Consider the following 22,241-nt stretch of genomic DNA (forward strand, 5'->3'; position numbering starts at 1 on the left):
TTTGTTTGCATCCACCAGCTTGTGAGGATAAGGCAGTGTGAGGTGAGCCGCTGTGCCAGGCGTGAACTTTATGAAAGGGCCACGACGGCCTACATTGCGGATAACTTGAGAATGCACTATGTTTTATTACCTCAGCGACTGCTACAGAGGCCGGCAGGGATGTACCTCGAAACAGATAAATAGTGAAAGCATTTATATACCAGGTGTCCCAGATCAAGGTAGAGCCTTAGCCGTCAAACTAACCTTATACCCCTGTCAAGCGGGCAAGTTAAGTGCACTTACGGGGAGTGCGCTTCGGCATCCCAAGTGACACTTTGGGCTACGCAGTGCTAAACGGGAAAGCAAAGTGCACTCATAGTAAAAAAAAATGGCGACAGAAAATGAGCGGAATTTCTGAATAGGACGATGGAAAAGAAAAAAAGACTCATAATATTTGATTGCTTAACGTGATAGCGCAAATAAAACGAGGTTCAGCAGTTTTTAACGATGAAAAAAAATGAAAATAGAAGAAAAGCCAAGACCAACCAAGACTATCCAGAATTTCGACAACAAACAAGATGGCGGCGGGCAGCGATGTTGCATCTGATCACGTTTACTTGTTTTGTTGCTTCGCTTGTAGCTATAACCAAAGAACTTTTTTCTGAAAACAGTGTTACAGCACGTAAAATAAAGTTGTAAGTACTTTTTATGCACTATACATTTTGTACCATCGGAACCGCTGGCGTCGAGGCTACGCACTCGGCCAGCAAAGTGTGGTCCGTGAACGCACTTTCAGCGGAGTGCACTCTTCCGCGAGTGACACTCCACTTGCGTCGTTTAGATGCGGCAAAGTGTACTTACAGCGAAGTACACTCTCCTTAAGTGCACTTAACTTGCCCGCTTGACAGGGGTATTAGGTGTTTAGAGTCACGTGGCCTAGTCTGCAATGCATTTTTTGTTCTCTAAAGTTGCATTTAATGGGCTCTTTCATACCAAACGCTCCAGACATTGTGCTCACCGGTCCCGATTTCTACCTGCAAATTTACAGGTCTTATCACACCCTCAAAAGTAATTTATGTTGATGTTTCTTAGAAAAGAACAGAAGAAAAGGAAGGAAATGCCAATTTAATTTCTTGGTTTCAACTAGTACATTTATTAGTCGTGTTTGTTCCCTGACCAGCTCTGCTGCCTTCCTGTCTTTGAACGTTACACTTGTGATTTTCTTTTCCAGGGCACGCCAGGTTGACCTCAATTTAATTTCAACCCCTTTTCATTAGATCCCGCACTTCTACTTCTTAGGTGAGGGCCGGTAAGATACAGGTCCAATATACTGTCCTCTCTGGTAATACTAGTAAGCTACCTTAAATGATCTGCGACGAAGTGCCAAACGAGCTCCGGGCTGAACCTGCGCTGCCACACTTGGCAGCGCAGGTGTGCTGTTAAGTGGTTTTTTCTGTATTTCGTGGGCTCTGTTTACGTGCCGGAAAAAAAGGACCACTTAGGAAGTACGTTGCCGCAAAAAAACTGTATTAGTTGTTTCTTAATATCCCTCACAAATATGTGAAGCGCACGTGACCCTAAAGTGAATAATAAATATATCTCCTAATTAATCTAAGCAAATTACCTAATCCTGCGGAAATTAAAGAATACTCTGAGGAGCGCCACTCGACGGAAACAATATGCCCTTGCTTTCAACAAAGTCCAGTGCGCCGCCCTTTTTGAAACACCGTATATACAGGGGTTACTCATATTCTGCACTTGGTTATCATGTCAGTGATGATATAAATAAAGTGTCTTCTTGAGCAGCCTTAACGGAAGCCAGCCTGCTTCTTTGGTTGATTTAATTCTACGATAGTTCTTTCTGTAATAAATACCTTGTAGACAGCGGAAAGTTAGACTATCAGTTTGTAATTTCCAGGGTCAGTGGCGTCCCCTCTCTTACGGAGGGAAGTAATATTAGCGTTCTTCCAAGATTCCGGTACGCTCGATGTCAAGCTGCATTCTATATATATGGTTGGTAGTTTTTATAGCACAGTCTTCCTTGAACTGATCTGCAGACTCGTAATCATTACCACTTCCTTGACCCTTTGCATTGTTCTCGAGGCTTTCTTTATTTCCTCTTTCGTTGCAGGAGGGAGGTCCAGATCCTCGGCATCGCTACCGACGTCGTTATCATCACGATTATTTCGGCTACTATCTAGATCTGTGTAGAGATTCTCGGCTAGATTAACTACGTTGTCTTTGTTGGTAAAGGCACTGACCATCTTCTCTTGTAGAGCATATATTTAATGTTTTCCACGAAAGCTTTCCTTTTGTCCACTTTCATGCTAGCTTGATTTGCGCATGCTCCATTCTCTGCACATTGTACTTGCTTATGTCGTTCCATTAAGTTTCCTAATTAACTTTGGCAGATATGCCAGTTTCACTCTCTCTTTACGGTTGAGGTGTCGCATGCTTTGGCGTTTCTTATTCAACCCTTCTGTCTCCTATGAGAGATTACCGCTGTCGTATCTGCATACCCCACCCTCTACATCTATTCCGTACTCCTGAATAATATCGAGGAGATCATTGCTTGAAGTCCAATGTTGTTGCCCTCCCCAGTGAAAGCCTTCCCTCTCACCACTTTCCCCCGTTCACTTTTCAAGACTAGGCTAATTTGATACCTCATCATCCTATAGTCACTACATGTAACCTTGGAGAGCACCTCCGCTTCCTTCATTACGCAAGGTGCACGCAAATTATGAAGTCCTTCAAATTTTGTCCCAGCATCCGGGCTTTTCCATACCCGCACTCAAGTTTTCTGTTTTGGGGGAGAAGGTATTCATGATCTGTAAATTACTTCGCTCTGTGAACTCTACTAACTCCTCTGTGCTTTTTTATAAACTATACGAAGGTCACCCACTGCCCGGTCTCCAGCCTGCTTCTTTATTACCATTTCACTGAATTCATCCATCCGTAAAGTGTACTACGTTTTTACTTTTCCTTGTGCCGACTCCCCGTATTTGTAAACCAGTTCGACTGTCTGGTCGTCATGAATGGATGTAGGCCCGTAGGCCTGTACAATCTTCAGACAGTGCCTCATAAGAAACGTAACTAGGATAACTGCCAGCTTTTTCTTAATGCTGTGATTTGTTCTACCTTACCAGCTGTATCCAAACCGATCAGGTATTCCTGTTCTTGTTCTCGTTTCTTTGGTGTGCTCTATCACGATACCACTTAGTTGCAGCCTTTTAACACCGCATTTGCTTCATCTGTCGCCCGAACGTCACTTAGCTCCCTGGCAACCAATTTACTTCAGGCTAGAATTTCATACAGCACTCTTAGGCTAGCCGCACTGGATATTGTTCTAGCGTTAAACACTGCCAGGTTAAGTTACCGGTGGCGCCTGTTCCAGTAGGAATAACTGGCCAATATGAATACTGTACCTTTGAACACTGATGGGTCTTTTTAAAATGGACCAGGCAACGTTTCAAGCTAGAACCTGACCCATTAAGGGTGGCCTAGCAGTTGTGCTAGAGGAACTAGCGCGTACAAATGGGATGCCATGAGGTTTCGTTAGGTTTTAAGAACAGAGATACAGCCTATACAATGTTAGCGACCAATGTTAAGGATTAACACTCTTGACTCCTGATGTGACTCCTGATAGCTAAGCATGCAATTGACAACCAAGAGGAAATTATAACATTAACGAGAGGCTGAAAGTTATCGTGATTAAGCTTTATGAAAGGTGCAGGTTGACGGTTGTGCATGCTTACGTGCCTACATCCAGTCATGGTGATGAGATATTTAACGGTTCTACGAATGAGAGCAATAGGCAGTTAGTAGAGTTACAGCACACTGTCCAACTTGGGGACTTTAATTGTGTGTGTGTGTGGGGGGGGGGGGGGGGGGCAGAAGCTGGCAGCCGACCAGTGGAGGCCTATGGAATGAGTTATAAAAATGGTAAAGTTCAGTTATTGGTGTAGTTCGCAGAAATAATTTGGGAATCATGAATAATATCTTCGGCAAAAGGCAGGACAATATCTGTATGTGGAAGAGCTCGAATGGCAGAAATAAAATTTCAATACACTTAACGTTTTCCACGCATCCTCGCACTATGCACCATGCTGGGGTGCTCGATGAGGTGAGATCTAGTGACCATAAGATGGTGGCTAAAGCCTGATGTTTTCAATGTCTAAAAGAAAGAGGTAGACAGATGCTTGAGTTTCTCATGTGAAGCTCCTAAAGTTTGCAAGTTTTAGACCTTTATTTTGGCTTTTGACGGTAGTTATGTGTTCTGGTTCTTTTCCTTAACGTCCCGTAAGGTTTTAAGTTTTTCAACGTGTGTCAAAGTTAATTAAGAATAAACTTGCGTCTAATACTTTCAATTCGGCTGCAATCAAGTCTTGTTTAGCCACCCGGAAAAGGCGTTCACGGAATAGGTGGCCAGTTTTGAAAAGGTGGGTTTTCCGATTCTGTATTGGCAGTGGCTTCACGAATGGTTCAACATAACAAACACAACACCTTATTTGTCTAATAACAAAACCTAGTTATTAGACAAATACGAATATTGCCGCCATTCCGGATGTTAACGTTTTATTAAGCAGCCTTTATAAAATTCCTTACAACTGTGAAGCTGACGGGGTGTTTTCAGCAAAGAAAACAAATCTAGCTAGGGAGAGTTTCTGGTGCCATTGAAACATCATAAAACGTGCGCGAAAAAACCGTGTGTGCTCTGTGAACCACTCGGCTCGCTTTGAGCCCTTTGTTTGCAAGGTAGTTAATACCTGTGCCACACGCGCACAAGAAATGGCAGTAAATGCTTAATGCCTTCAGTTTGTTGATGCCATTATTTTCGAGCTTGGTGCTGCATGCCCACTTTTATTGCGTTAACGAAAGTGACGATGACGATAACGCTTGAAAGGCAGCCAGAAGTTTCATTTGAATATAAACCGTGGTAATGAGCACAATACAGCGGGAATGTTGTTCAACTGTAACGCAGAAATGATTTGCGAGAAAATACGGCTGTTGTTGCTTTACAGTTCGAAAGAGTAGCCATGAACTCGCATGTCGGCACTCAAGTCGAGAGTGCCTGCCAAAAAGGCTGGTTAACATGGCGCTCTTCGCATCGAAAATGTGGTATACATGCCTCTTCTGACTGAAAGTTTCGAATTAACCACTTGATATTAGGAAGTTGTTTCTAAAAACGTTCCATGCTTTTCTGTGTGTGGAATGCGAATGAAACTACGCATTGAGCGGGCGAATGAGTTGTGGCGAACTCAGTAGGTCGAGAATGGCAGCAAGGCTAACGCCATTAAATTTATGCGTGTGGCAGCACACGAATGCCAATAAAACTTAAGGAAGTAAGCACTTAATGCAATTAAATCTGTCCGTGTGGTACAAGTATCATTCTGTTCCTTTGTCGTGCGGGCTTATTTACGCAAGACAAACCGAGCATTGTATCAATCTCAAAATACGAAAGATTCCCGTCGGTTTCTCTCGGGCACACTTGTCAGAAAGTGTAAGCACTCAAAGTGCAGACCATTGTTCCTCAGAACGCATGTTCTACGAAAGCACAAAGCCTAGGCGGCCGAAGATATTGTGGAACCATACAGAACAAGGCCATCATCATCATCAGCCTGACTACGTGTAATGCAGGACAAAGGCATCTCCCACGTCTCTCCAACTAACCCTGTCCTGCGGCCACTTTATCGCCGCCAACTTCTTAATCGCATCCGCCCACCTAACTTTCTGGTGCCCCCCGCTACGTTTGCCTTTTCTTGGCATCCAGTTTGTTACACTCTACGACCGACGGTTATCTTGACATCGCAATGCATGCCCTGGCCAAGCCCATTTCACCTTGATTTCGTCTAAGATTTCATTATCTGTGTTTGTTCGCTGAACAACTCTGGCGTCTCCCTGTCCATTATTGATACAGCTATCTTTTTCTTTCGATTGCTCGCTCGGTTGCCTCAATATATTGTTACCCCAAAAAGAGGAAGTTCCGTATCCTGTCGCTGACGCATCAGGCTCGGGTCGACCTGCCTATGTAAACAGCCTTTGTAAATAGAACCTGTAACAGTCTGGTGCAGGTACTGGGTTGATCACTACGAACCCCTCTCGACACAGCTGAAGTCGAAGAATTGCCAGATTCCCCCGTTGCCCGTGCAAACGACCCAGGAAGCCGACGCACGTCCGACCGGAGCAGCAGCGCTCGCTTTGTTGGACTACCGCGAGCCACGGACGTTTTCCGGCAAGGCTGTCGAAGACGTGGATGAGTGGCTCACCGATTACCAGCTGGTGAGCAAATAAAACCGATGGTATGCCACTCTTCAGCTGGCCAATACAGTTTTCTTTCTGGGCGAGCCGCGTTAACTTGGTTTGAAAACCATGAAGCGTTCTTGAAGAGTTGAGACTGCTTCGTGGAAGAGCTCCGGCGCTGCTTCCGGGACACCGCTGCCAAACGAAAATGCGCTCGACAGTCTCTGCTTCAGAGAGAGCAAGTGCCTGGTGAGACGGGTACGTCATATATAGAAGATGTCCTGAAGCTCTGAAAAGTCGTTAATCCAAGTATGTGCGACGAAGATCGCGTTGGCCATGTCCTCAAGGGCATCGAAGAGGACGTCTACAGTTTTCTTGTTAGTGAAGACAATTTAGTCTCTCCTACAGAATCATCAAGCACTGCCGCACCTTTGGATTTCCCGCTACCAGCGGCAATGGTCGACCACTCTCTCGAGTTTCAATGCGCCTGCTGTTCATGACCCTGTTTTTACATCATCTCAGTTACGCTCCACTACGGAACGACTCCCCTTCATCTGACCGAAGTCTGACTCCACCTCCGCACCGCTCTCCCTGCTCGCCTTCTCCCCAACGTCGTTCCCCACCATCACAGGGAAACTAACGTGTGCGGCTGATGGAGGTGCGGTCGCCGGGTCATCGGTATTGCCAATTCCTCTGCCAATTGTTATGTTAGGGAACTGCCTTGAAGTTTTAGTGGACGGTATTGGCGTCATGGCCTTGTAGACACTGGTGCCACAGTGTCGGAGATGAGGTCAGCTTTCAAGAGCCGTCTGGGTCGTAAAATAATGTTCACTTGATATAATGCTGTGACAATCTGTGGCGTAGGGGGACAATCATTGGTTCCGATTGTTATTTGTTTTGTAAAGCTGGCCACGTGTTCCGAACTGCATTCACGTTGCTCCCTCGTTTTACGCACGAAATCATCCTAAGTATTGACTTTTTGCACCAGTGCGGCGCCACTCTCGACTTCCGCAGTGGGGGCATATAATTAAGTCCTGGCCTTTGGTCAGCTGTCACCTAAGACACGCACCGGTTGCCCAAGCGTTTTCTGTCTCCGCAGACACCGTCGTTCCAGCGATTTCTGCCATATTCGTTCTCGTTGTGTCCTCGATCACGGTTTCAGATTCCTTCGATGCTGTGGTGGAACCTGGTTCCCTTAACTGTACCATGAAAACTGTGCTGGTACCCCGCACCTGCACCAGACTGTTGCAGGTTCTATTCAGAAAGGCTATTTACATAGGCAGGTCGACCCGAACCTGGTGCGACAGCGGCAGGATAGGACTCGGGGTTGCATTCACGCCTATAATATTTAAGTTTTCAGTGCGCGCCCTCTGTCTCTGTGACATAGTGGTCCCTGGACACTTAGACAACTCATTTCCTTGCCGCTCTTTTTCCTTTTTTCTCCTTTGTTCCCCTCCCCAAGTGTAGGGTAGCCAACTGGGCATCGCTTGGTTAACCCCCCTGCCTTTCCGTCCTTTTCTCTCTCTCTCTCTCTCTTTTCTGCGTGCCCATTTTGTTGTTCCTTCAAGGCTCATGCGTAGCGCGTGACAATATGGTGAACCCTTTTTGTCAGCCTCTATGTTTTTCTCATCCCAAAGTGATGGTGGTCAGTTTAATCTCGAACCCAGCACCGAAGAGCGTAATTAGCGTCTACCTGACAATTTACCTACTAATTCAACAACGAGAGTGAAACAGTTGTCAAAGTAAAACTTTAACTGTAATTGGCGTGAATGAACTGACTGCGCCAAAACAAATTTGTTACACAGTAGGGATCGCAAACCCCGCTGTATTAATTACAGTGATCGGCCGTAAATTTTTATTGTGCTCCGGAAGTACACTGGTAAACTCTTCTTTGTGCTCGATGCTGCTGGTTCTTTCACGAGTTCGTCGCCGATCACAAACCCATTAGGGCAAAGGAGCGACCTTCAGTGCTTAACAACAAAAAGGACAGCACATTGTGGTGAAGATCCAGTTGTGAATTCTCTTCAATGACAGCTCTGCATTCCAACAAGTTCTACTGAGTGCACTGCAAATTTGAAGTGCTACCACAGGCATCCTACTATAGGCATCAGGCGTACATTATTCCATTATCACTTTGCATGCTTCCCACGATGCAAGAAAGGAAAGAAGTAACCTGTGGCTTTATGCGTATTTGTTCCAGTATATGATTATGATCCTCGCAAATACTTTGTTACTGGGATGGGGTACAGCCAAAAATGGCCAAAAGAACATGACTGGAACGAAAATTGAAGAATACCGAACACTCAACGTCCTCATGCGCTTTGGTTTCTGTACCTTTATGGCGTCCCTAAGCAGCTGGATTTCTTGAATGGTTTCATTAGTCCATCCCTCGTATCGTTCAGTTGCTGACAATTCTTCAGAAGAGTTGTTTTTTGCTATATCTATGTTCTCGTCGTCTCTATCATCATCTCCAGCCACGCAGGGCACAGTGATAATCATTACTGAAAAGGAGCAGAGCATCAGAAGAATCGGTTTGTGATGGTAATCTTGTGTTCTGCATAATACTGCTTTTCACCCTTCTACCGCATGCAGAGCTTTGAGTTAACACTGACGTACATGTCATATGCAGATTTGCTAATGAATTCAAAGCTTTCAAATATTTCTTCTACTTTTAAAAGAAATATTTATTGTTTCTCTCTTAGCACATGGCCACATGGCCACACATGCATAAACAAGGGCTGGCAGTATACAGGGTAACATTTACCTCAAAACACACCAGCGATGAGCCGAAAGGTTTCCCGCAGTTTGCATCATTGAATAGGGTTGAAGAGAGAGGCATTTTCAGAAACACTGAGCGCGAAAGAAACGAACAGAGCAACAACAAAAAGGAGAACCGTTCGTTCATTCGTCTGTGTCTTTCGGGTTGTGTGTCTATCAAAAAGGCACCATACCAACTCTCTCAGCTCCTTACTTTCTGTAGGAAACCAGCCTGTCTATAATACAGTCTTGCAATTAATGTTTACGATAAACAGCTCTCCAAGAGCCTGCTACGCCGAGAATATTCTGCATATTTAGCGCATTCTTGCTAGCGCACTCTCTAGAACAGCACTTGCTACATATCTTCCTAAATACCTCATTAGTTCGAGAGGTATTCCTCAACAGATAACAGCCTTTTGCGGGCACCAATGCATTTATTAACATAAATTGGCTAAAAGCGGAAGGAAATGTTTTTAATTTTAAATTAAATATCATCATTGTGATCCTTCGTTTGGTTTCGTTTTATGGGGTTTAACGACCCTAACCGAATCAGGCTCCGAGGGCTCAGGATAATTTCGACCAGGTAGGTTTTTTTTTTTTACCTGCACTGACAACACAAGGTACGCGGGCCTCTAGCAAGTTCGCCCACTGGGGTCCCTAACTAGGGACCTCCACCTAGTACTTGTGAGGGCTGGCCCCCTTTGGGTCAGCTCATACCTCACCTCCCGAAGTTTATCTGTAAATAAATGTTTTCCACCACCACCACCACCAATCGAAAAGCGAACGCCGCTACCGGGATCGAAGCTACATCTTTAGGGTCACAGGCCGAGCCCCACAACTACTGGACCACTGCGGTGGATTATTCGGTAGCTGCGTAAACAGGTAGAGGCGAATTTATAATTTTCAGCCACTGAATGCACGTTCTAACTACCAGAAGGACAGAATAAGTATTGCGGCACCGGTCACCCACATCGCGTCATCCTTTCCGCAAAAAGGTAGCACTTTTACAAGAGTAGTTGCTTCATCCAAAAAGACCGGAAAGGAAAAGCACGAGCTTGTGGCTTTCGAGCAATATAGAAAACCACATTCTTGATTTTCAGTGAATAACAAACGAAAAATTTCTGGCATCAATCAATTAGTCTTGATGTTGCACCATATATTCGCTATTTCGTGTTTATGTTGTCATAACACTGTGTTCTAGTTTGCACCTTGCGATGACTAAAGGTTGACTGTGAACATTATGAAAATATTTTTTCATGTGGTGCCATATCGATTGACAATATTTCTTTTGGTACGTGCATGCTACGACGATACTTCGCATGACGTAGACAGTACGTCTAAACAAAAATGTTAGTGTCGTTAAACAACAACAGCCGTCCGTTCCGGGGTGCAGCTGCGCCTCCCGCTTTCTTCTTCTACCCTAATCAATTAATAAAGGATGGTTTGTAGTTTACGACAAATATCATTAGATTCGGCTATTGAAAAATATCATGCTTTCTGAAGAACGTGTTCCCCAAATAGCGCGCTTACGTGAGCGCATGAAGATATTCAAAAAGATAACCGTTAACGCTGATGCACTCTTTAAAGTAGGAGGAACTTCCCTGAGGAATTATTCACCTACATGTTTTTGACATCAGAGTCAATAAAAGTAAATAAAACATAATTTATTCCTTATAAGTTTGACAAGACAATTTGGTAAAGTTGTTCTGCTTTGAAAATTCAATTTTTGGCGAACATGCGCTCTTTGACAGAGTTCAATGCCACCAATCCTTCGTTATGCTGCCGCGTTTCGATGGTGGCGGAACGCAATGGCGCCTGTCTGCTGTGCGATGTCAGACACGTTAAAGATCCCCAGGTGGTGGAAATGATTCCGGAGACCTCCACTACGGCATCTCTTTCTCTCTTTCTTCTTTCACTCCCACCTTGCTCCCTTCCCTTACGGCGCGGTTCAGGTGTCCGCCGAGTTGTGTGAGACAGATACTGCGCCATTTCCTTTCCTCAAAAGCCAATTTACCGGTTTATTTTTTGTTGGGCACCGTAGCTTTTGGAGTTTACGAGCGCTCACAAGCGAAAGCACTATGAAAAAGAAACTGAAGACGTCTGCCAAGAAAAGCTCGTTAAAGCACCGCAGTAAAAATTACGCTACCTACTACACACCAGGCATGATTTCGTATTGGGATTGACCAAGCAAGCATAAAAAGGCTGTTTTTGGTGACCCCTCTTTTAGGATTGCCAGGAACATTTTGCCTCAACAATAGACATTGCATCCAGATTATTTTGCAAACTTTACTAAAGGCCAGCTGCTAAACTGAGCAGAAAGCTTTATATTCTTGATGAAGTTTTGTTTTAATTAAAACTTTTTTCAGCACGGAGAGCTAAACAACGAACTACTGGTATTAGCATTATTACTGGTAATAGCACTGATTTTATAACGCGATCAAACCAGTCTATATTTTCTCGGTTACCTGCCTCAGCAACAACTAGGAAAACTTTTATTCCTAAATCCAGAATATGTATTTTAACACCCTTTTTTACACTGAAATGATAAAGTCAATTTTTGATAGCATCAAGAGCTTTTGGCTTTTTTTATGAAAACGCGTATATAAAGGTGATATGATTTGAAAATGCTTTCTCCAAGGGAAACTGAAATATTGCCAGGAGAAATTAGCCTTATGAGAGTCTGTCATGGCTCTTTAATAGAAGGAGTTGTCTAATTGTGTGAAACACGATTCAATGTCCATGAATGCTCACCTTGAATGCTTGCCCTTTTAATTACAATGTAAGTTTGCAATTAAATATCAACCAGTGAACAATCACTAGCGTTACTGTCGCTTTCTTCAATGCTTAGTCCGTAAAATGCTTCGACAAGGCTGAAAAGCTTTGCCGTTACAATAGCTTACTTCTATCCAGTGCTGCTACTAATTTACTCGTAGCTGAGCAGGCAGGTGGCATTTACAGTACACATATGTGAGGTGTTGCTTTTGATCGGGGACAACGGAACTTGTAGCGCTTCGTAGAACGTGCTAGCTTGAGAAGCGCCTGGAAGGCTGCCTGGAAGCGGCTTTGGGATATGGTTAACGTCTACAAGCATTTATTATTAAAATTAATTAATAATTACAGCCGTTCGCACTATAAGAAGAAATCTTAAACTATTTTTAGGCTTGTATTATTGATTCCTTAGCATTAGAAGGCGCTGTGCATGCAAAAATAGCGACCGCAGTCACACGTGGCCACCTCGCATGCAATGAACTTTTGAACAAGTTGCTCCTCCCGAACGACTTCTCTGGACCAAACAATAGTTAATATATCAGCATTTGAAGGGTCTACGCAGGCGGAAATGGCGAACGCTGTACCGCGTGACACGTCATTGCATCAACCTTGGACGTCATCACAACTTGCCCACTCCGAAAGAGGCGGGTTCAATCCCGGCCGCGGCGGAGGAATTTCGATGGAGGGGAAATTCTAGAGGCCCGTGTACTGTGCCATGTCAGTGCACGTCGAAGAATCCCAGGTGGTCGAAATTTCCGAAGCCCTTCGCTACGGCGTCCCTCATAGCCTGAGTCGCTTTGGGACGTTAAACCCCCTGAAACCGAGCCAAAAAACTCACCCGCCGTGGCAGGTGGCAGCTTGTCAGTACACGATATTGATCCCAAGGTGGCAGAAATTATTCGATAGCCCTCCACTACGGCACCTTTCTCTCTCTTTCCTCTTTCATTCCCACCTGCACCGCTTACCCCACGGTGCGGTTGAGGTGTCCACCGAGAAGTGAGACAACTACTGCGCCTTTAATTTTTCCAAACCACTATTTACTTTCAGAGATTACGTTTCACTTCTGGACATTAAAGCAAAATTTAAAACAACGCGTTCACAGCAGATACGAAGCGGTAAAAAGCGAGAAAAGCCGCCAAAAAAGAAAGGTTGCCGAAAATGAAGAAACGAAAATATTTTTTATTTCTTTGTGAAATCTACAGCATGAAGTGAGTACCGCCATGCCTGCACGACACCTCTGGGCGCTGGACTGCGGAGGAAGCGTTACCAGTAGGCGAGGATTCGGTTCAAAGGGACGTTGGTACTTTGGTCGCCGTCCTGGGCGACGGCCAGAAAGACAAGTCCAACGAAACTCTGCAGAAACATTTCTTTACCTACACGCTCTCTGGCATGGCGAGCAAACACAGCGCAGTACGCATGCATTCCTGTTGTCATATACTGGCGCAGCACAGACTTGGCCGCAATTTTTTCAATCGAATAAAGATAATTTGGAGCCCTGGGCACTCCAAAAAGCATTCGCAGTGCCGCACTAAGACGTGCACGTGAAAACGAATGAGATTACCACGCAAAAAAGTGAAGTATTCAGCCTTTAATATTACTCACCTGCAAGACAGGAAGCCCATATTGTTTCAGGAGGACACGGGAGAAGCCTGATTGCCTTCAGGTATACTTGATCTTGTAGAAGGAACACTAAGTGCAGATACGTATACAAACATGTAGCAAATTTTGCCTTCTAGAAAGCTTCGTTTTGAGCTTTGCGAACATCGCGTGGCGCCCCTAGCTCTTAGTCACAGGTAAGATACCTTTGAGTAGATAATAAATTGTGGCCTTAGGACACTGAATGCTATGCTCGTTGGTCCTCGTTTGTGGAGCGCTTCACACATCATGGAAGAATAGCGGAATATGCTAGTTTTTCTGTGCGGCTAACCACCAATCGCCGCCTCACAGGTTATTCCCTGTTTGTTGCAACCACGTAGAGTCTATGAGGCTGCAACGGCATTAGCCACTTAGTCGGCTATTGTTGTCGGCCAGAGGTCGAGCAATGGCCATCTGATTTCGCACGCGAACACATGCAATCGAGTCTCGATGCCGGGCTGCTCGTACAGCTCTATAGTTCATATATTATAGTTCTCTGCATGGTAGAGTCTTTCACTTCACAATAATTATTCAGCTCAGGCCGAATATGAATGCAGATCATACACATTAAGAGTGTCAGACGGACATACCGCCCTAAATGGCGGGTTGATACTAAAGGTGCTGGGTGCTATAGAAGAGCGCCTTTCTGAAATCCTATGTTGAAACTATGCTTACTATCCTCGGAAGTCCATCAACCAAAGCCTCTCTATTTGACCACTCATGCATATTTACCTCCAGTTTTCTTCATCATGATAAAAACGATAGAATAAAATAATTGTAATTACGGTTCTCACTGAGATAAAGGGTTCACTATACACAGGATGACTTCGCACGCCGAGACTGCGACAAGATCAGACGGGGTCCCTTTTTATCAGGGCAAAACTCTTATATTTGAACCAAAGAAAATGATTTCCTTCAATACGTTTTATTTTTCTACAGCCCATCAATGTACGAAATAAGCTATAAACCGCCCGCGCCACCAACGAACACAGAGCCAGAAGAAACCCTGTTTATGAATAAAAATGAGACATGATAGCTTTATATCTTTTGAAGCATGAATCCATGCTAAGAAGTAGACTCTGGCTATAAAAGTCTCCGGTGAAACATTTTGAATGCAAGGCTTCAGCTAAAATCATACGCATTATGGTTAGCGGCAGTATGATCATACGTATTCACGACTGACAAAACTAGATCATCCCTGCTTCGGTGAAGGTCTTCTCAGGCGACAGAAAATCGTTACCACCAATTAGGTTGCTGTGAGAACCAGCCAATGACGTACTTCAGTATTCTTAGAATATTTATCTCTCTCTGGACCTCTTTGCTTTCACTAGCACTGCAGGCTCTCCGCTGGAAAACGCTGCAGCAGCACCTTTGAACCTATGGAGTCAGCCAGATGTAGCTGTCTTGTTTTTTATTGGCGGGTAAGTAGGCACGACCGGGAGCTTTTCAGCAGACACACTGCCTCAGCGTACACCGGCTTACGACGAATTAGAGATGTCTTCTTTAACTAGCCGCCTTATGACAAGAAAAAGCTGAGTTGATATTCAATCATATTTCTGAACCACTGCTGACTTAAGTTGAAAAACACGCCTGTTAACCTATCCTCCAATTTAGCGATCCGCTTATATGCCAGATTGTACACCACGGGCATCGAAACAACCGACATAAAACTAACTTTAGTTTTAGCGTGAAAGCAATACGCGAAAAATACCAACCGCGAGCAAGACTCTTGTCTTGTCGGGTAAGCTCGGGTTAGTTCGGAGAAGTGTCGCGCAAGCTGCAGCCAGTGGGAGGAAGCTCGGGAAAGGTCGGAGGAGCGTCGTGCCAGCTTCAGCCAATCGGAGGAAGCGCCGGTAAATTCGGAAGAGCGTTCGCGCCAGCTGCAGCCAATGGGAGGAGAAGAAGAAGCGAAAAATGAAAAAAAAAATGGCAGTGGCTTAGCTCGGCTGAGCCAGGATATACCTAGCAAAAACGAGCGCCACGACGAGACAAGAGGTGTGACGTCATACCAAACGGCGGCGGCTCCGCGGCGAGGCGCGCGGTGTGACGTCATGCCAGATGGCGCGGCGAGCGCGCGGGGTCCGCCAGCTGCGGCGGTTGCTAGGCAACGGCTCAAGGTCGGTCTATGTGCCTCCTCGGAACACCGCGACAGCGAAATCGCAAGTTCGTGGCCAGTGTATCTTTCGCTGCAAAAATGCTTTCGCACGTCTACTCGCCCCAACTACATTAAAACCCTATCACTTTTTATTCACATCCTGGTAATGGTAATCAATTCGCGTAAGGATCATGATATGATCAGTGTAAACGTTTAACCAAAAAGAATGCACTATAGTCGGAAACAACTCATGAAAGGTGCGGCAAATGACATTCGAAGAACGCTATCCAGGAAAGCGTCATGGGCAATTACCCACGCTTTAACCGCGACGTCCTGAAAATCAGTTCACATCTTTGACTGAGGGGCATCTTTTCGTGGGCTCCTTCGTTCTGAGTTGCGTCCCAATAGTGGTGTGCGAATATTATTAACTCTGTCCCCTTATTGGAACATTCTCACCTAAAGTTTTTCTAGCGTAATATTAGTACGCGGATGGTAACAGGCGCTGTGAAACTCCTTAAAAATTCCACTTACACTTTTCTACTTCCAGGGTCAGGAAATCTACCTCTGACGCAGAGTCATGGAATGGATTTCCACGTCGGTAATACGCTGACTGTCGGCCGCTGTCGGCGTTTATAACTATTCTTCTGTCGAACAACATAAATAAAATAGGCGCCGCCAAGAGTATGCGCACACAGCAATTTGAAAAATGTTTCTTTTTTTCGCGGTACATTCACCCCTCTTTTAAAGCAGCTCCCAGTTACCACACCCTATAAAGATTTTTAGCGAGCTCTAACCCACAAGAGTGATGATGTAAGACGTGCTGTTCTTGAAATGCCTGCCAAGCTAAAGAAAAACCTCCGGGCAGCTACTGAGTGATGATTTTTTAAAATAGTTATTGTTACTTGACATATGCGGAGCCATTCTTTTGAGACGCCGCACCGACGGTATGCAGATCAATTTCGACCACGTTAGGCCTTCCGAATATGCAGTGACATCTCACAACGCATAAACTACAAATTCCAGATCCGTCCGGATAGGGTCAGCAAGCTTGGGTTCTAATCCATGATTTCGCATTCAGTAAACCGCTACAGCCACGCGCTATTGTGAAGGTTTGCAGGGGACATTCCCTCTTTTTGTGAGGTAATACTTTTTTTTTTCGAAAAAAGCATGCATAAGATACCACTTTCATAACAGAAGCTAGGGAATTCATGGTCTGGTTAGAACATGCATATGAATAAAGGCAACGTGTATTCAGATATCACCGGCGGCATATGGCAGACATTTTCACGACTTTATAATCCATAAATTTCTCGCACAGCAACGTATTTTTATCGGTATGGTGTTGACGACAAACTTCAGGACCTAGTCTTTATTTGTAAAGTTTACGTCCTTGGAGTATTCCATGCGGTTAAAAAAAGGGGGCACAACTATCGGACAGCTCCAGGTTACCGATAGCACGTATTGCTTTTTTTAGGATTGGTAGCAGAGAATTTAAATTTGCATTCGTCGGGGTTAACCACACAAATGAGCAATAGCTAATGCGTGGATCTATAAGGGAGTAGAATACCTATCGTTTGAGAGTAGCTGGAAGATAACACTCTATTTAAGATGCCTAATGCGTTAGAGAGGTTAGTTCTATATGATTTGATGTGTGTATTCCATAATAGATTTCGTGGAATGTAACACCTCAGAATCTAGCAGTCGAAGACTGTTTAATGCCCACAGCTTGAAATCCTGAAACTGAAATTCTGTAGATGTTTCCTTTACAGCGGAATATAATATACTTTATATTGTTTATATTCAGTGTGAGGTGGTTACTATCCAGGTGGTTGAATGAGGCTAAACCCAACATCTAATTCTTTCACTCCGTAAAAAGTGTATCTAAATTATTTTATTGTTTTTGGAGGTTTGACGTCCCAAAGTGACTCAGGCTATGAGGGAAGCCGTAGTGAAGGGCTCCGGAAATTTCGGCCTCCCGGATTTCTTTACCTTCCACTGACATCGCACAGTACACGGGCCTCTAGAATTTTATCAGCGCCAGATGCACACCCGTCTTTTAGAGACAAGACTATATCTTGCATTTCGCTATAGTCTGTGGGGGCGACTTTCCATTAAAAGGCTGCCGATCCGGTAGCAGTATTTGTGCGTAAAAAATACTCAGTGAGATAATCAGCTCTCTCTGCAGACAGCCTGCACCAGATTCGCAGTGTGCATCAAGAGTACTTTGCTGCGTATAGAGAAAAGGCTGAAGCAGCTTGCTGTATTCGCTGCTCTGTTCTAGACTCGAAGCTTCGTGCATTCGCATTTATTAATCTTCCGGGCAATGAAATATGAATGTTGCGTTACCGGCGCCAAGAAATGCTGCCTTCCGGTCTCTCATCTTTTATGATCTCTGCACTTCATTTCCTTGACACCTTTTCTTATTAACCGATGGTCGTACTCAACTGCACTGTTTTGCTTTTTCATGACTCAGCTCGACACAACAGGGACACAACCCAGAGCTGTCATAACACAGGTTGTGACAGCGCTGTCATAAGAGCTATCATAAGCTTATGACGCTGTCAAAAGCAAGCACTCGCGTAGTCATATACGCGCCGCAACAATGTTTCCAAACAGCCTCCTGATGAGAGCAATTAAAACCAAGAAATTTAGAAAGTAGTAAACTCGCCTTATTTAATTATTTACGTTCTTATCTTTCCTAAGTTGATTTAGCGCATGAGGTGTTTACGGGGCCGTGAAGTGCTTTGAAAATTTTACAGATTATTTTCCCGTCTCAACTACAGAAAGCGTTCCTCTCACGTGTCAGTCAAGCTTACTACACGCCGAAGCTGCGTGGGCTATCAACCACTGTCGGAGTTTTTTAAGTGCGACTTGAGAGCGTAGTTATAGTTGCAAAAGCAAAACAAGTTAGTTCAACACTTTAACCACAGCGAGGTATATTTTTCGCATGTAGTGATAATATAATGTAGCAGTAGCGTGGCGTTCCTAAGGGGTCATGCCGCTGAGAGCGAGAGATCGATCGCCGCGCAAAAGGACAAACTCCAAGTACTTGATTCCCAGCACCCAACCTCACGGCATGAGCAGAGAGGGCGCCGCTAGCGCCCTCCTCTTAGTCACTGGAAAAAATTTCAGAGTACCGCAAAGGTCGGAATTTGACTGGCAACACTGAGCGGCCGCTGCCATTTACCTTCCAAGCCGACTGCGTCGCAGGGAGGTCACCGTGTTGGAAGAGCTTGATGTTCGGTGACGTACCGGGTTGAGTGTTCACTGAAGCGCAAATACTTCGTGCTCGGAGACAGTGGTTGCTCAGAAGAGAAAAGATACTGTTATTTTGCGCGAAGTAATGCAGCCGGCGGTTGTTTTGATCCGCGGTTGCGTTTGCTGCAGGAACTGTGCTCTGATTGTGAGCAGCATCTTAGTGCTGCTATCGGGAGCTTCTGCACGCCTTTTTTCCCCTTCCGCGGAGCAAGCCACGAAGGAAACATTTCGCCACACCGAACAGCAAAGAGACAAGCTCGTGCTTTTGGGCAGTGAGCATCGTGGACCGCCATGGGACCGCCGTCTCGTTCAAGCAGGACGAAACTACTTGGCATTAGCTTCTTCTTCCCATCCACGCTAGGCTTCTCGAAGTCTTCAGCACAAAAGTGGTCCTGCAAATGTTTGTTGTTCAGTTAAAGAGTGATGCTGGTCACCCGAATGCTGGGCTGGCGAAGTAGGCTCCCAGGACTTTTTCGAGTGAAGTCCTGTTTCAAACATGTGGAACAAGAAAAACGTGGAAGATAGCTGTAACAATAAGCTGAAACACCCAAATAAAGAGTCGAAGAAAAAGAATACGTTATAAAGGTTTCTAAGTTTACGCAGTGACACTTAAAATAGCTCATTTTGGACGTAAACACGCATGTCGCCGCAAACACGCAGCTTCAAGGATTGCTATCATTTGACCCATTTCTATTTTTCTACCAGTCCCAACACAACTGAACAGAAAGTGGCCGTTATGTGAACGTAAGACATGCCCGACCATGCTTTTATTGACTGCGATCGTCACGGTCCGCGAAAAACAAGTGCCATGGGTCGAATGACTCGAGGCGCGGAAAGATCGTGCGTGTGCTTGGTGCACGTTAGGACGCGGAATTCTCGCGCGATAAATGTGCCTTCGCGTGCCACAAGCACGGAATAGTCGGAAGAGCCCCGTGTGTTGAGTAACAAGCGCGTACACGTGTACCCGCGTCAAGCGGGCAAGCCGCGAACGATCCCTGCGCGACGGTCCTGCTGTGAACTCCTATTTTCTTAGCATCCTATCGCTAGCACCGCGTGCACTGCGCTTACATACCTTCTAAAACAGCACCAAAAAGCACAAGCAAGGTGCACTTACCTCGCACAAGCGTGTGTTTTTTGAAGGCTTGAAGTTCTCCCGGCCGATTCTGTGCAACCACGCAGAACGACGCTCTCGGTCATTTTTCCCGGTCAGAATCGAGAAAAAAGTCTTTCCGGACTCGGTTCGGTTGCTGCATCCGAAGGCGCAGCAGCCAGGCATGATTTATTCAGTATCAAACACGAGAGCGACAGTTGCAACACGAGAAACGTCGGGAACCTGCGCTCGTCTCAGCCGGCCCGACCGGCGCTTGGAAGGTATATGGCACCCCAAGATCAAGTGGTACAGTTGGGCCAATGACCGCGTCGGCGGCGCGGGGAAAAGAAATGCGGTACTCTGAAATTTTTTTCGAGCGACTCTACCCTCCTCTAGCCTCAAGTTCAAATGGTACACGCCACCCGCTACGGGTGCCCAGAACATTTTCTGCCCGGTACCGCGAAGAACTAGATGCTGCTCTCAAAAGGATGTGGCTTAGATGCTGCTGCCGCTGCCGCTTCCGTTGAACGGTCATGTCGGAGAAGTGATTGACCTGCTGAAATTAGCACGAAGGGAACTAGGTGTCTGCGATTCCTCTGCAGAAGCGCTCCATGCTCTATTTCGACAACAAATGACCGTGGCCGTTGAACGTGGCTGTTGAGGGTACATGGTCTGGCCGAATCTAGACCTGTTCGCCAGCCTGAAGTGTCGGCAAATCTCGGGTCCGATGACGTCGGTAAATTTAATCCCAGACCGCTACCTCGTCCCTTTCCGGGCAGTGTGGGTGGCGCTGCTTCTTGTTTTCGATACCACTGTTGGCAGTCGTCTTTCGACTGCCTTGAGTTCTTGTCAACGGGATAAGAATCCATTGAAGGGCACTGCGTGACAATGGTACAGCGTTTTGCAGTATGATAATTGTGTACTCGTGTGGGAGTGTACCGAGGTAATGAAAAACTTCGGCGTGAAGAGTTGGCTGCAGCGCTGCACCGGTAGCGTCTGAAGAGATATGAGGACTCGATGCGACCTATGCAATGCTATTGACAGAGTTGTGGCGTCATCAAAACCGCAAGAGCACCAGTGGCCCATTCATAAGGAGCTGCCAAAGTTCAACATGTGTGGACCGCCAAAATTAGGAGCTTGGTCCACACCCAAAACATCCAGAGGACCCGCAAAATTTTGGAAACGGGCCCACCACACAAAATCGACTAATAGGGACTAGTGGGTCGCAAAACTATTATCACATATGATAGCCCAATGGAATGGACTTGAACATTCTAGAAGGAGATGACTCAAGCGTACCATATAAGGACAATATATCCGTTTCTATCCAGACTTTTTGGCGCGAAAATCGCAAGAACATTACAGGCTTACTGCAGACACCACAGTATTGTCAAAACCACCTAAATGCTAACCTTTTTCTTCAACCATACGATTACGAAGCCCTCCAGTTTTTGTCTAGTAGCGTCAGTAAATGTCATCGGTTACTCGCCGTGGTTGCTCAGTCGTTATGACATTCTTTAAAGGGTAATAAGCAGCGAGCTTGAACTTTAGCGTGGCGGCCGCACTTGGATACCCGTACGCATTGCGACGTCAGTGAATGGTAATGAGCCGCAGCTAGATGAAGTTGATTCGAAGCTATCTAAGACAGGGTGAATCGTATTACAGATGAGTTTCGCGGGTATCATCATTTTTATATGGAATACGATTAATCAAAACCTTTCTGAATAATTCTGCATGCCGTGATCATCACGTGCACGAGTACATGCGTTATTTTGTATCGTTTTGCTCTTCATATGAGGTGCCCTCTGCATTCGAGAGGCGTTGTTGCCACCGGCTTTTTAGAATATATTGTTGCGTGGCGGCCTGCCGAAGAATGAGGCGTGATGAACGACGAACAAGAGATGATATTAAAGGCCGCTGGCCAGGCGCGAGCGCTCCATCCCACGCAACTGGTGGTGGTGATGGTGGTGAAAACATAGCTTCGTCTTCTTCTGCACACTAACCGGGGCCACCGAGCGATCATCCCGATCGTTGACAAAGAGACGCGCTGAACGGTGATGAGCCTGAGATGACGGTACAAGCGAGATGACTAGGCGGTGCAGTGCCGGCCTCCACGATGAAAGAGATGAGCGAATGAGTACTCGCCGACGTAGCTTCCGAACCGCTGGTCCCCAGGAGCCGATGGCCTAGGCCCTTGGACGAGCCGAACCGCATGGGCAGGGGGACAGCGTCTGCAGATGTGAGCGGCGTCTAGGGTTGGTAGGTCGGGTCGGTAGGTCGGGTCGGCTAGGGTGTCGATTCCAGTTTGTCGTGTCGAGTGGTCAGGGCGGGGGACGGGGCGGGGGAGCAAAAACGAGGTCGGTTCTTGTCTGAAAGGCTGCGGCAAGTTGGGCGACGCAGGCCAAGGACTCACAGCCG

The sequence above is a fragment of the Amblyomma mixtum genome, chromosome 8 (assembly GCF_055824585.1).
Source record: "Amblyomma mixtum isolate Tamu chromosome 8, ASM5582458v1, whole genome shotgun sequence".
NCBI classification, from domain to species: domain Eukaryota; kingdom Metazoa; phylum Arthropoda; class Arachnida; order Ixodida; family Ixodidae; genus Amblyomma; species Amblyomma mixtum.